The following is a 13,859-nucleotide window of genomic DNA, read 5'->3' on the forward strand; positions in this document are numbered from 1 at the left end:
GCAAAACCCCATTTTTTTTTTTTTTTTTTTTTTTTTTTTGAGACGGAGTCTTGCTCTGCCGCCCAGGCTGGAGTGCAGTGGCCGGCTCTCAGCTCACTGCAAGCTCCGCCTCCCGGGTTCACGCCATTCTCCTGTCTCAGCCTCCCAAGTAGCTGGGACTACAGGCGCCCGCCTCGTCGCCCGGCTAGTTTTTTGTATTTTTTAGTAGAGACGGGGTTTCACCATATTAGCCAGGATGGTCTCGATCTCCTGACCTTGTGATCCGCCCGTCTCGGCCTCCCAAAGTGCTGGGATTACAGGCTTGAGCCACCGCGCCCGGCCGCAAAACCCCATTTCTACAAAAAATTTGCAAATTAGGCCGGGCGCGGTGGCTCACACCTGTAATCCCAGCACTTTGGGAGGCCGAGGCGGGCGGATCACTAGAGGTCAGGAGTTCAAGACCGGCCTAGCCAATATGGTGAAAACCCATCTCTACTAAAAATACAAAAATTAGCTGGGTGTGGTGGTGGGTGCTTCTAATCCAAGCTACTCAGGAGGCTGAGGCAGGAGAATTGCTTAAGTCCAGGAGGCGGAGGTTTCAGTGAGCCAAGATCGCACCACTGCACTCCAGCCTGGGCCACAGAGGGAGACTCCGTCTCAACAAGAAGTCAGGGGTGGTGGTGCAAGCCTGTGGTCCCAGCTAGTCAGAAGGTTGAGGTGGGAGGATCACTTGAGCGCTGGAGGTAGAGACTGCAGTGAGCTATGATTTGCACCACTGTACTCCAAACTGGGAGATGGAGTGAGGCTCTCTCTCCAAAAACAACAAAAAGCAGTGGCTCATGCCTGTAATCCCAGCACTTTGGGAGGCTGAGGCGGGTGGATCACCTGAGGTCAGGAGTTCGAGACCAGCCTGACCAACATGGTGAAACCCCTGTCTCTACCCAAAATACAAAAATTAGCCGGGTGTGGTGGCGGGCGCCTGTAGTCCCAGCTACTCAGGAGAATCGAGGCAGGAGAATCGCTTGAATCCAGGGGGCAGAGGTTGCATTGAGCCAAGATCGCGCCACTGCACTCCAGGCTGGGTGACAAGAAGCAAAACTCTGTCTCAAAAAAATAAAAAAAATAAAAAAAAAAGAAAGGAAAGATATCTATCTTAAAGCTTAAAAGGGAGCAGAGTGAAAAAACAAAAGACACAGAATCATCAACATTATTGGTAGCTTTATTAAGTTTGTTTACCTTCTAAAAAAACGATTACAAAAAAGAATACTTCAATTAAGTGTAATACTGGCTTTATGGACGTACCGTGATCAGAAAGTGAAATTAAAGCTCATGGATACGTGTGAGAAGAGAATGGGCACAGAGGCATGAGCCCGGTATCCCACGGAGAGAAGGAAGCGTAGAGAGACGCGTGGACCCATCTCAGGGGTCTCGCATTCCTGGGCCAAGGAGTTGCTTCTAAGAGTTTAAAATAAATGCACTGGCTGGCTCCAGGGCTGGACACACAGGCACAGAACTCTTGTACCGCTTCTCAAAGCTGCCCAAAACTGCGGCCTTTCCCCTCAGACACCAGCAATTCATTGTTTCCAATCAGCTTTGGTTTTGTTTTCTCTGCAATTTACATGAAAATACCATCCATCCATCCATCCATCCATCCATCCATCCATCCATCCATCCATCCATCCATCCATCCATCCATCCATCTATCCATCCTTCCTTCCTTCCTTCCTTTCTTCCTTCCTGCTTGTCTCCTTTGACCACCCAAGCCCTATTTTGTTTTACGTACATTCCCTTCACTAAAAATCAAAGCAAGCCAATCTACATCAAGCCAAGAAACCTACTTTTCTAAGGAGAGAAACCAGTGCTTTGCCTTCTTTAATGAACCTGCGAGCTCTCGGCGCTTTCTCTTGCTGAAATGTGGCTTTTAAAGCCTTGGAGGGCCGGGCGCGGTGGCTCAAGCCTGTAATCCCAGCACTTTGGGAGGCCGAGACGGGCGGATCACGAGGTCAGGAGATTGAGACCATCCTGGCTAACACGGTGAAACCCCGTCTCTAATAAAAAAATACAAAAAACTAGCCGGGCGAGGTGGCGGGCGCCTGTAGTCCCAGCTACTCGGGAGTTTGAGGCAGGAGAATAGCGTAAACCCAGGAGGCGGAGCTTGCAGTGAGCTGAGATCCGGCCACTGCACTCCAGCCTGGGCGACAGAGCGAGACTCCGTCTCAAAAAAATAAAATAAAATAAAATAAAGCCTTGGAGGCTGAGCTCACTGGCCTCGAAAGGGCAGCGCACATATTTGGTTTGGAGCACACTCCTGATCACAAGGCACATTTTTAGAGGCTTGGAACCTTTCCCTTTCTGTTGCTCACCAAGGAAAAGGCACAAGAAAGAAAATGATGTGGAGATTCTTGGGGGACCAAAACAGGCCACGAAGGAAACTGTGAGCGTCTCTGGCAAGCTCTGTTTCCCGCAGGCTCTGTTCCAGGCAGCTCCGGAAAGCCTCTAGGTTGTTAAAAAGCCCAGCTGGCCCATGTTTGGTTTTCAGCAAAGCCCTGTCTCTTTAAGTTTGCGCCGGGAGGCCTGGGAACGGCCAACTTTTAATCGTGCACACATGGGGTTTTTGGGAGCTGGCCCTGCGTTTTGCCAACAAACACATGCCCTGTTTTCTTTCCTTTGAGGAGAGAAATTCTGGAGTCCCAGGGAGGAACAGGACGGCCCTGTGACCATACTCCGGGGCCTGGCGAGGGGACACAGAAGTCACCCTGAGAGCCAGATTCTTTTCCTGCGTCTCCAGGTCTGAAGGATTTTCTAGGAAAATTAACATTTGCCAAGGCCTCCATGTGGGAAAGGGAGGGGTTTCTGGGTAATGTTTTTTTTTTTTTTTTTTCTGGAGACAGGGTTTCTCTGTGTCACTGAGGCTGAAGTGCAATGGTGTGATCATAGCTCACTGCCGCCTCGACCTCCAGGGCTCAGCCTCCCAAGTAGCTGGGACTACAGGTGCGCACCACCGCGCCTGGCTAATTTTTACATTTCTTGTAGAGATGGGTCTTGCTATGTTGCCCAGGCTGGTCTTGAATGTCTAGGCTCAAGCTCAAGCTCTTGCCCTCCCAAAGTGCTGGGAGTACAGATGTGAGTTACCACGCCTGGCTGGTAATTTCTCATTGTGAATTGGTTCCCTGGAAGTCACAGAACTTGTCCTGAGTCCCTTCATTTGATGAGGGTGAAAAGACTGTTTTCTGTCCTGGGTGACAAGGCCAGGATCTGTCTTGTAAAACAGCCGGAAGAAAATTCCCCTGACAAAGCCGTCTAGAGGAGGGCAGTGGGCATGACACTGTTCTATATCAGACAATTAAATGTGAGGGAGGAAGGGTGAACCCCAAACTGGTGCGTAATAACACTTAGGATTCAAATGAAAATATGCAAGTTCCAGTGACTTTCAAATCTGGCAACAGATCCTAAGATTCCCGCCCCCTCCTGCAACACGGATTCAAAAATACAATATTTTTTTCCTCTCCCTCTTCCTCCATCCATAATTACCAGCTGATTGTTCTCAATGTTCTTCATAAAACCCACACCCCAGCATCAGCCCTGGCGCCAATGTATACAAGAATTTTGCTTCGGTCTGCACTGCGACCGCTTTGATCTGGGGAGCCAAGAAAACCCGCTTGGAGCTGGAGTCCTGTGGCCGTCGGGGCTCCCCAGGGAAGCGGAGGGAAAGCTCGCTTGCCTTTCAGCCATGGGCCTTGAGGAGTGTGAGTGGGGTGGGCCAGGGAGGAATGGGAACAGGGAGGAGACGGGGACAAGGGACGGTCTGCTCTGGGGCTGGTGGCTCCCGCCTCCCTCACAGCTACTCTTCTGCCGAGGATGATGTAGGGCTCTCGTCATCTGACATCGGGGCAAACTGAAACGAGAAGCAGAATTCTTTTTGTTCGGGATCCTTTCCAATTTCCCGAGGCGCCGACGTGGTGGCTGGCCTGGTAGATATGGTGGGTGAGCAACAGGGAGGCATGGCCCCTGGCCCCAAGGAGGTGGCAATCTAGGGGCACCGCCTTGAAGAAACAAACTCATGCCTGTGGTCGAGGATGTTCACCAGGGGGGAGAGATGCAAAGGAATGAGGGTGGACAGTGGCTGCTCAGGGAGGGTGAGGTCTCAGCTGACTGTGAATGGCATCAAGGGACCAGCAAGCAGGGAAGGGCATTCCAGCCAGCAGAAAAAGCACGTGCAAAGGCCCTGGGGTAAGTGCAGAGGGGTCGTGGCAATAAGGCCAGTGTGGCTGGAGGGGGAGAGAAACAGTCGTGGGGAAGGTGAGGGTGGTTATGCAGGGCCTGGTGGACTTTGGAGAGGACTTTGGCTTTTTTTTTCTTTTTTTTTTTGAGACAGTTTTACTCTTGTTGCCTAGGCTGGAGTGCAATGGTGTGATCTTGGCTCACTGCAACCTCCACCTCCTGGGTTCAAGTAATTCTCCTGCCTCAGCCTCCTTAGTAGCTGGGATAGCTGGGATTACAGGCATGCGCCACCACGCCTGGCTAATTTTGTATTTTTAGTAGAGACAGGGTTTTTCCATGTTGGTCAGGCTGGTCTCGAACTCCTGACCTCAGGTGATCCGCCCACCTCGGCCTCCCAAAGTGTTGGGATTACAGGCGTGAGACACCGTGCCTGGCCTAGATTTTTTTTGCTTAAAGACAGGGTCTTGCTCTGTCACCAGGCTGGAGTGTAGTGGTCCAATCATAGCTCACAGCAGCCTCGACCACCTGGGCTCAAGCAATCCTCCCGCCTTAGCCTCCCAAGTAGCTGGGACTATAGGCATGCACCACAACGTCCAGCCAATTTTTTTTTTTTTTTTTTTGAGACGGAGTCTCGCTCTGTCACCCAGGCTGGAGTGCAGTGGCGTGATCTCAGCTCACTGTAACCTGCCTCCCAGGTTCAAGCAATTCTCATGCCTCAGCCTCCCGAGTGGCTGGGATTACAGGCGCCTACCACCATGCCCAGCTAATTTTTGTATTTTTAGTAGAGATAGGGTTTCACCATGTTGGCCAGGCTGGTCTTGAACTCCTGACCTCAGGTGATCCACCTGCCATGGCATCACAAAGTGCTGGGATTACAGGCGTGAACCACTGAGTCTGGCCTGAATGCTCCTTAAACACATCAGGCACACCCCTGCCTCAGGGCCTTTGCGCTGCCTGTTCCTGCTACCTGGAAGACCATGTGATTCACTCCCTAACTTCTCCAGGTGTTGACTCAAATGTCGTCTCTTCTCTGAGGGCCTCCAATAGCTTCCCCATCACTTGCCATCCCACGTCCCTTGGGTTTTTTTTTTTTTTGGAGACAGAGTTTTGCTCTTGTCATCCAATGGCATGATCTCTGGCTCACTGCAACCTCCGCCTCCCAGGTTCAAGTGATCCTCCCGCCTCAGCCTCCAGAATAGCTGGGATTAAAGGCATGGGCCACCACACCTGGGTAATATTTTGTACTTTTTTAGTAGAGATGGAGTTTCACCATGTTGGCCAGGCTGGTCTTGAACCCCTTACCTCAAATGATCCGCCCACCTTGGCCTCCCAAAGTGCTGGGATTACAGGCATGAGCCACCATGCCTGGCCTCTTTTATTTTCAGACAAGGTGGCACTCTGTCACCATATAGTAATGCAACCATGGCTTGCTGCAGCCTTAACCTCCTGGGTTCAGGTGATCCTCCTGCCTCAGCCTCCCGAGTAGCTGGGAGTACAGGCATGCACCAACACACCCACTCATTTTTGTATTTTTGCGGAGACAGGGTCTCCCTATGTTGCCCAGGCTGGTCTCAAACTCCTGGGGTCAAGCAGTCCTCCCGCCTCAGCCCCCCAAGATGCTGGGATTATAGACGTGAGCCACTGCACCCAGCCTGATTGTATCTCTTACCAGAATGCCCACTCCACAAGGGTGGATACCGTTTTCTGTTTTGATCAGTGCTGTGACCACTGGGGACTACCCAGAACTGGGCCTAACACACAACAGGCACTCAGTAAATATTTTTCAAATGAGTGAATGGTGACTAAGTTACGCATCTGGAACCAGACAGACCCAGGCGCGAATACTGCTATGCCAACCATGGCCATGAAGCCTCTCTGTGACTAATTTCCTCACTGGGGCACGATGAAGGTTCAGCAAGCAGCTGACCATATCCTGACTTTATCCTTAGCATGGACCCCGTGCACAATCAGCTCTTCATAAACATCCGTCTCCTCTGGCCAGGCGCAGTGGCTGACCCCTGTAATCCCAGCGCTTTCGGAGGCCGAGGAGGAAGCATGGCTTGAGCCCAGGACTTCAAGACCAGTCTGGGCAACAGAGTCAGACTCAGCCTGCACTAAGAATAGAAAAAAAAATGGCCGGGTGCGGTGGCTCACGCCTGTAATCCCAGCACTTTGGGAGGCAGAGGCAGGCAGATCACTTGAGCTCAGGAGTTCAAGACCAGCCTGGCCAACACAGTGAAATCCCATCTCTACTAAAAATACAAAAATTAGCTGGGCATGGTGGTGTGTACCTGTAATCCCAGCTACTCTGGAGGCTGAGGCAGGAGAGTTGCTCGAACCTGGGAGATACAGGTTGCAGTGAGCCAAGATTGCGCCACTGTACTCCAGCCTGGGTGATAGAGTAAGACTTTGTTTCAAACAAAACAACTCAGCCAGGTGTGGTGGCGAGCATCTGTAGTCCCAGCTACTCAGGAGGCTGAGGTGAAAGGATCACTTGAGCCCAGGAAGTGGAGGCTGCAATAAACTAAAATTGTACCACTGCACTCCAGCCTGGGTGATAGAGTAAGACTCAGTCTCGAAACAAAAACAAGGCTGGGCGCGGTGGCTCACGCCTATAATCCTAGCACTTTGGGAGGCCAAGGTGGGCAGATCACGAGGTCAGGAGTTCGAGACCAGCCTGATCAACATGGTGGAACCTCATCTCTACTAAAAATACAAAAATTAGCCAGCATGGTGGTGCACGCCTGTAATCCCAGCTACTCAGGAGGCTGAGGCAGCAGAATCGCTTGAAGCCGGGAGGCAGAGGTTGCAGTGAGCCCAGATCGTGCCACTGCACTCCAGCCTGGGCGAGAGTGAGACTCTGTCTCAAAAACAAAAACAAAAACAAATCTCTCTCCTCTCAGAGCCCCCCCCACCCTGCACCTCCCCGGCCGGGTTGAGACTCACCGAGCATTTGATGTTCATGCGAGAATACAGCATGGACGCAATCTCACTCTGCCCTGCGTCCAAAGCCACCATCAGAGCTGTGCTCCCATCCTGCAAAGTATCCGGTGCTATGAATGACGTCCCCATGCTGTGCTCCCGCCCTCCCCAGGGCGCACCTGGTTGGAGACTCACGCGATCTGTGAGTGAGATGTCACAGCTGGGTACAGCCAGCAGCAGCCCTGCAATCTCCTTGTGGCCGTGCTCACAGGCGCACATGAGGGCCGTTGAGCCATCATCATCTTGCACATTGATGTCCGCCTCACAGGCCAGCAGGGCTTTGACAACGTCCACCCGCCCGTGGCTGACTGCCAGCATCAGGGCCGTCTGTCCTGCCTGGGGAGGGCAAGGAACAGGATTATGGCTCATGCAGGCCCCCTGCATGAGCAGGACACCCCCTGCTCTAGAACCTGCTATAGCTCCCACATACTCTGATGGTGAAATGTACCCTCAACTCGCTCCTCTCCCCCTGAATCTCAAACAACCCTCCCACCACCAGGGGAGTAATCAATCCATAGAGACAGAAAGCAGATGAGTGGTTGCCAGAGGCTGGGAGAAGTGGGGGCAGAGGAAATGAGGATGGATACAGGTTTCCTTTGGGGGTGAAGAGAACGTTCTGGAACTAGATGGAGGTGTTGGTTGTACAACAGGGTGAACGTATTTCATGCCAGTAGGGCTTCTGGTTTTCTTTTGCTTTATTTTAGAGACAGGGTCTTGCTCTGTTGCCCAGGTTGGTGTGCAGAGGCACGATTGCAGCTTGCTACAGCCTTGACCTCCCCAGGCTCAGGTGATCCTCCCACCTCAGCCTCCCGAGTAGCTGAGACTGTTGGCATGCACCACAATGCCTGGCTAATTTTTGTATTTTTTGTATAGATAGGGTTTTGCCATGTTGCCCAGGCTAACCGTTCACTTTAAAAGGGTTAATATTTTTTTTTTTGGAGACAGAGTCTCGCTCTGTCGCCAGGCTGGAGTGCAGTGGCGCAATCTCGGCTCACTGCAACCTCCACCTCCTGGGTTCAAGCAACTCTCCTGCCTTAGCCTCCTGAGTAGCTGAGATTATAGTTATAGGCGTGTGCCACTACGCCCAGTTAATTTTTGTATTTTTAGTAGAGATGGAGTTTCACCATGTTGGCCAGGATGGTCTCGATCTCTTCACCTTGTGATCCACCAGCCTCGGCCTCCCAAAGTGCCGGGATTACAGGCGTGAACCACTGTGCCCAGCCTAAAAGAGTTAATTCTGGGCACTGTGGCTTACGCCTGTAATCCCGGCACTTTGGGAGGCCGAGGTGGGAGGACTGCTTGACGCCAGGAGTTAGAGATCAGCCTGGGCAACATAACGAGACCACATCTCTAGCAAAAAAATAAATAAAATACAGCCTGGGCAACTTGGCGAAACCCCATCTCTTAAAAAAAAAAAAAAAAAAATTAGCCAGGCATGGTGCCGCATGCATGTTTGTAGTCCCAGCTACTTGGTGGCCTGAGGTGGGAGGACTGTTTGATCATGGGAGGTCAAGGCTGCAGCGAGCTGTGATTGTACCACTGCACTCCAGCCTGGGTGACAAAGTGAGACCCTGTCTCAAAAAATAAAAAATAGAAATAAAATAAAATAAAAAGTTAGAAATAAAGGGGTAAATCTTATGTTTTGTGAATTGAATTTCACTTCTTTTCTTTTTTTTTTTTTTTTGAGATGGAGTCTCACTCTGTCGCCCAGGCTGGAGTGCAGTGGCCGGATCTCGGCTCACTGTAAGCTCCGCCTCCCGGGTTCACGCCATTCTCCTGCCTCAGCCTCCCAAGTAGCTGGGACTACAGGCGCCCACCACCTCGCCCGGCTAGTCTTTTTTTTGTATGTTTTAGTAGAGACGGGGTTTCACCGTGTTAGCCAGGATGGTCTCGATCTCCTGACCTCATGATTCACCGTCTCGGCCTCCCAAAGTGCTGGGATTACAGGCTTGAGCCACCGTGCCCGGCCTTTTCTTTTTTTTTTTTAATAGAGAGGAGGTGTCGGCGGGGGCATCTCTAGGTTCCTCAGGCTGGTCTCGAACTCCTGACCTCAAGCAATTCTCCCCCTTTGTTTTCCCAAAGTGCTGGGGTTACAGGCATGAGCCACCTTGGTGAACCTCACCTTAATTTTTTTGTTTTTGTTTTTTTGAGATGGAGTCTCACTCTGTCACCCAGGCTGGAGTGCAGTGGCGCGATCTTGGCTCACTGCAACCTCCGCCTCCTGGTTCAAGTGATTCTCCTGCCTTCAGTAGCTGGGATTACAGGTGCATGCCACCATGCCCAGCTAATTTTTGTATTTTTTTTTAAGTCGAGATGGGGTTTCACCATGTTGGTCAGACTGGTGTCGAACTACTGACCTCGTGATCCGCCTACCTCGGCCTCCCAAAGCGCTGGGATTACAGGCGTAAGCCACCGCGCCTGGCCAATTTTTTTTTTTTTTTTTTTTTTGAGACAGAGTCTCACTCTGTAGCCCAGGCTAGAGTACAGTGGTGCGATCTCAGCTTACTGCAACTTCTACCTCCCAGGTTCAAGCGATTCTCCTGCCTCAGCCTCCCGAGTGGCTGGGATTACAGGCAGGTGCCACCATGCCCAGCTAATTGTTTTATTTTTTAATAAAGACAGGGTTTTACCATGTTGGTCAGGCTGGTCTTGAACTCCTAACCTCAGGTGATCCACCCACCTTGGCCTCCCACTGTGCTGGGATTACAGGCATGAGCCATGGCGCCCGGCCTTAATTTTTTGAAAATGAAGCCACTAAAAAAATCTCTTGGAAATTAAAACAAAATTAAATCAATAAGATAAAGCAAGATTATGCCTGTTATGGCCTGTCACAGCTCCCTGTTTTGTTCCTTTGCTATCTTCAGGCTGTTGGCAATCCCTCTCCTCCTCACTGTCCCCAGTGGGTCCTGGCTTCCCTGCTCTTTTGCCCACACACCTGTCCATAAGCCCCAGTCACCTGCACAGTACCTGTTTCTGCTTCCTAACACACAGCCAAAGGGAGCGCTCAGACCAGGAATCAGGCCACGCCACTTCTGCTTAAACTCCCTGGTGGTTTCCTGCAGCCCTGAGTCCAAACTGGCTCCAGTCCCGGTGCTCCCTGAAATGCTTATGGCTTGAAGCACGGGCTAGTTAGTGAGCTTCAGGAGACCATGCCTGCTTGTTCACTATTTGAATCCCTAGTGTCCAGCCCAGGGAACCCAGCTGCTGCTCAATGAACTGTCCAGCAGGATGTGGGACGGGGTCATATTAAGAAAGGTAAGGCCGGGCGCGGTGGCTCAAGCCTGTAATCCAGCACTTTGGGAGGCCGAGACGGGCGGATCACAAGGTCAGGAGATCGAGACCATTCCTGGCTAACACGGTGAAAACCCCGTCTCTACTAAAAAATATAAAAAAACTAGCTGGGCGAGGTGGCGGGCGCCTGTAGTCCCAGCTACTCGGGAGGCTGAGGCAGGAGAATGCGTAAACCCGGGAGGCGGAGCTTGCAGTGAGCTGAGATCCGCCACTGCACTCCAGCCTGGCGACAGAGCGAGACTCCGTCTCAAAAAAAAAAAAAAAAAAAAAAAAAAAAAAAAAGAAGGTAAGGACCCCCATATCCTCCACTCCTTCCAGTTTCCACAAGAAGGTCCTGTATCAGAGGACAGCCTGGCCATGAAAGAGCAGGGCTCTGAGCTAGACCACCTGGGTTTGGGCCTGTCACTCAGCCGGGATGTCATAAAGGAGGAAGAGCAGCCTGGTTCTGCAGCAGCAGGGGGGTCCCATACCTGGCTGGCTTTGGCATTGACGTCGCCGAGCCGGAAGAGCTGAAGGACAGTCTCGATGTCGTCCTGGGTCTTCAGGGTGGCCAGAGGCGGTGAGCATAATAGGGCTGTAGCCAGCACGGTTCTGTTTTGTCCACCTTGCAGACACCTAAGAGGGGTGGGTGTGAACCCTCAGACCAGGCATTCTGCTAGTGGACTGCCCCAAGGAACGTGGGTATCACGTCTCCTCATCAGTCTAGGCATGCCCTAATCCCTCCCTTTTCTCAGAGGACCCCACTCTACCCCAGAGGCCTCATCTCCATTGGGTCACCCCATTACACAGGGGCTCCTAAAGTTGGAGACGGTCCTCCTCCATCAGATTTGGGGCCCCTGATGCTGGCATCTATATTTAGGGCTGAGAAATAGGAACTGGGTCTCCCCCGTTAATTTTGGAACAGCCATTTACCCTCAGACTGGCCCCTGTCTCCCCCATCAGATTGTGGGCCCTGAGTCCTTCATCAGCCTGGAGGCTGTCTCCCCAAGTTGAAGAGGGAAGGGCAAGTTTCTTCCTGCTGACTGAGGGCCACATCTTCTTTCTAAGCATGAGACTTGAGGACACATCCTTCTCTTAGACCAATTAGATTAATAGTGGGGGGTAGGGCTAGATTGGTGAGGTTTGCCAAGAACCATCAGAAGGCTATCAGTGGAAGTAGAGTTTGAAGTCCTCGAGAGAGTATTATAATGCGACTGTGGGTTCGTTCACAATTTGAATTTGCCAGGCAGAAGAGTATAGATGAAGTGAGTACATGGGCAATTATAAGGATAACAGCACCAGTGAAACTTCAGGGGTTTGGATGAGGGAGGCTATGATTACCAGGGCTATGTGGCATCCAGAGATGTCGCCCTCCATCATGCAGGCGTGTTTGGGGGATGCTGGAGGGCCACACGCTTTCCCTAACATCACTTCTGCCTTTTCCATTATGCTGGCTAAAGGTAGGGCCGTGCCTCCCCCACCCAGACTGGGAAGGCAGTGTCTCCTCCATCAGACTGGAGGGACAGCATCTCCACATAAGACCAGGAGGGTAGAGTCTCTGCTATCAGACTAGGAGAGTCATGTCTCCCTCGTTAGACTGGGAAGGTGGTGGTCTCACTCCTTAGACTGGGGAGGCAGTGTCTCCACCATTAGACTGGGAAGGCAGCTCTCCTCTATCAGACTGGAAGGGCACATTCACCCCCACAATGAGCTGGGAAGGTGTCTCCTCCATTAAACTAGGCAGGTGGTGTCTCCTCCATCAGCCTGGGAGGGTGGTGTCCCCCCCATCAGACTGGAAGGGTGGCATGTCCTCCATCAGACTGGGAAGGCAGCAATCCTCCATCAGACTGGGAGTGCCATATACCCCCACCATTGAACTGGGAAGGTGCTGTCTCCTCTATCAAACTGGAAGGCTGGTGTCCCTCCACATCTGATTGGAAGGTGGACTGGGAGGAGGTGTTCCCTCTATTATACTGAGAAGGCCACGACTCCTCCATCATCTTCCCCATCAGATGGGGAGGGCAGCGTCTTCCCTATCAGACTGGGCATGGCGGACAGCCAGCTGCTTTAGAGTCGCCTTGTCCTCCCCGCTGGGCTCACCGCTGTCGAGCAGCTGCTGCACCACGGGGAAGTTGGCATGAGACACGGAGTAGTGCAGCGCCGTGTTGCCGTTGCTGTCGGCGATGTTGACCACGTAGTCCAGCAGCCGCGCAGACATGGCCCGGAACGTGACCAGGTGCCGCCGCACCAGCTCGGGGTGTGCATCGCTGCGGCAGGCCAGGCGCAGCCACTCCTGCAGCACTGTGGTGTAGGCCACTTTCTGCAGGCGAGTCAGGTGGGAGAGGACATGAGGGTGGGGGAGGCCCACTGGGACACCCCCAACCCCAGACGGACCCCCTGGAGCAAAGCGTGGTGCCCTTGTCCTGGAAAAGGATCTCAAGGGAAGTGCAAGTGCTCCCAGAGGGAAGCACATCTCTGTCCCAATAAGACCCTTGGAGTGGGGTGTGGACTTTGCAATCCCCAACATGTTCCCCAAGGAAGGTGTGAGCACCTCCACCCTGGATATAATTACTCTGTCTCTCTTTTTTTTTTTGTGAGACAGAGTCTCGTTCTGTTGCCTAGGCTGGAGTGCAGTGACATGATCAGGACTCACCGCAGCCTTAACCTCCTAGGCTCAAGCCATCCTCTCGTCTCTGCCTCCCAAGTACCTGGGACCACAGACATGCACCACTATGCCCGGCTAATTTTTTTTTTTTTTTTTTTTTTTTTTTTTTTTTTTTTTTTTTTTTGAGGAGGAGTCTCGCTCTGTCGCCCAGGCTGGAGTGCAGTGGCGTGATCTCGGCTCACTGCAAGCTTCGCCTCCCGGGTTCCCGCCATTCTCCCGCCTCAGCCTCCGAGTAGCTGGGACTACAGGCGCCCGCCACCTCGCCCGGCTAGTTTTTTGTATTTTTAGTAGAGACGGGGTTTCACCGTGTTAGCCAGGAGGGTCTCGATCTCCTGACCTCGTGATCCACACGCCTCGGCCTCCCAAAGTGCTGGGATTACAGGCTTGAGCCACCGCGCCCGGCCTGCCCGGCTAATTTTTAAAAGAATTTGTAGAGGCTGAGTGCAGTGGTTCACGCCTGTAATCCCAGCACTTTGGGAGGCTAAGGCAGGCGGATCACTTGAGGTCATGAGTTCGAGACCATCTTGCCCAACACGGTGAAACCCCGTCCCTACTCAAAATATGAGAAAATTAACCAGACGTGGTGGCCCACTCCTGTAGTCCCAGCTACTCGGGAGGCTGAGGCAGGAGAATGGCGTGAACCCAGGAGGCAGAGGTTGCAGTGAGCCAAGATTACGCCACTGCACTCCAGCCTGGGTGACAGAGCAAGACTCCATCTCAAATAAATAAATAATAAAATTAA

At 52.2% G+C, this 13,859-nt stretch overlaps 1 pseudogene; it reads right to left on the reverse strand.

The window, feature by feature from the left end:
* Positions 1-3,669: 3,669 nt before the first annotated feature.
* Positions 3,670-13,859, reverse strand: part of LOC115899249 — a 19,463-nt pseudogene continuing 9,273 nt past the window's right edge.

The sequence above is a fragment of the Rhinopithecus roxellana genome, chromosome 8 (genome assembly GCF_007565055.1).
Source record: "Rhinopithecus roxellana isolate Shanxi Qingling chromosome 8, ASM756505v1, whole genome shotgun sequence".
Classification (NCBI taxonomy): domain Eukaryota; kingdom Metazoa; phylum Chordata; class Mammalia; order Primates; family Cercopithecidae; genus Rhinopithecus; species Rhinopithecus roxellana.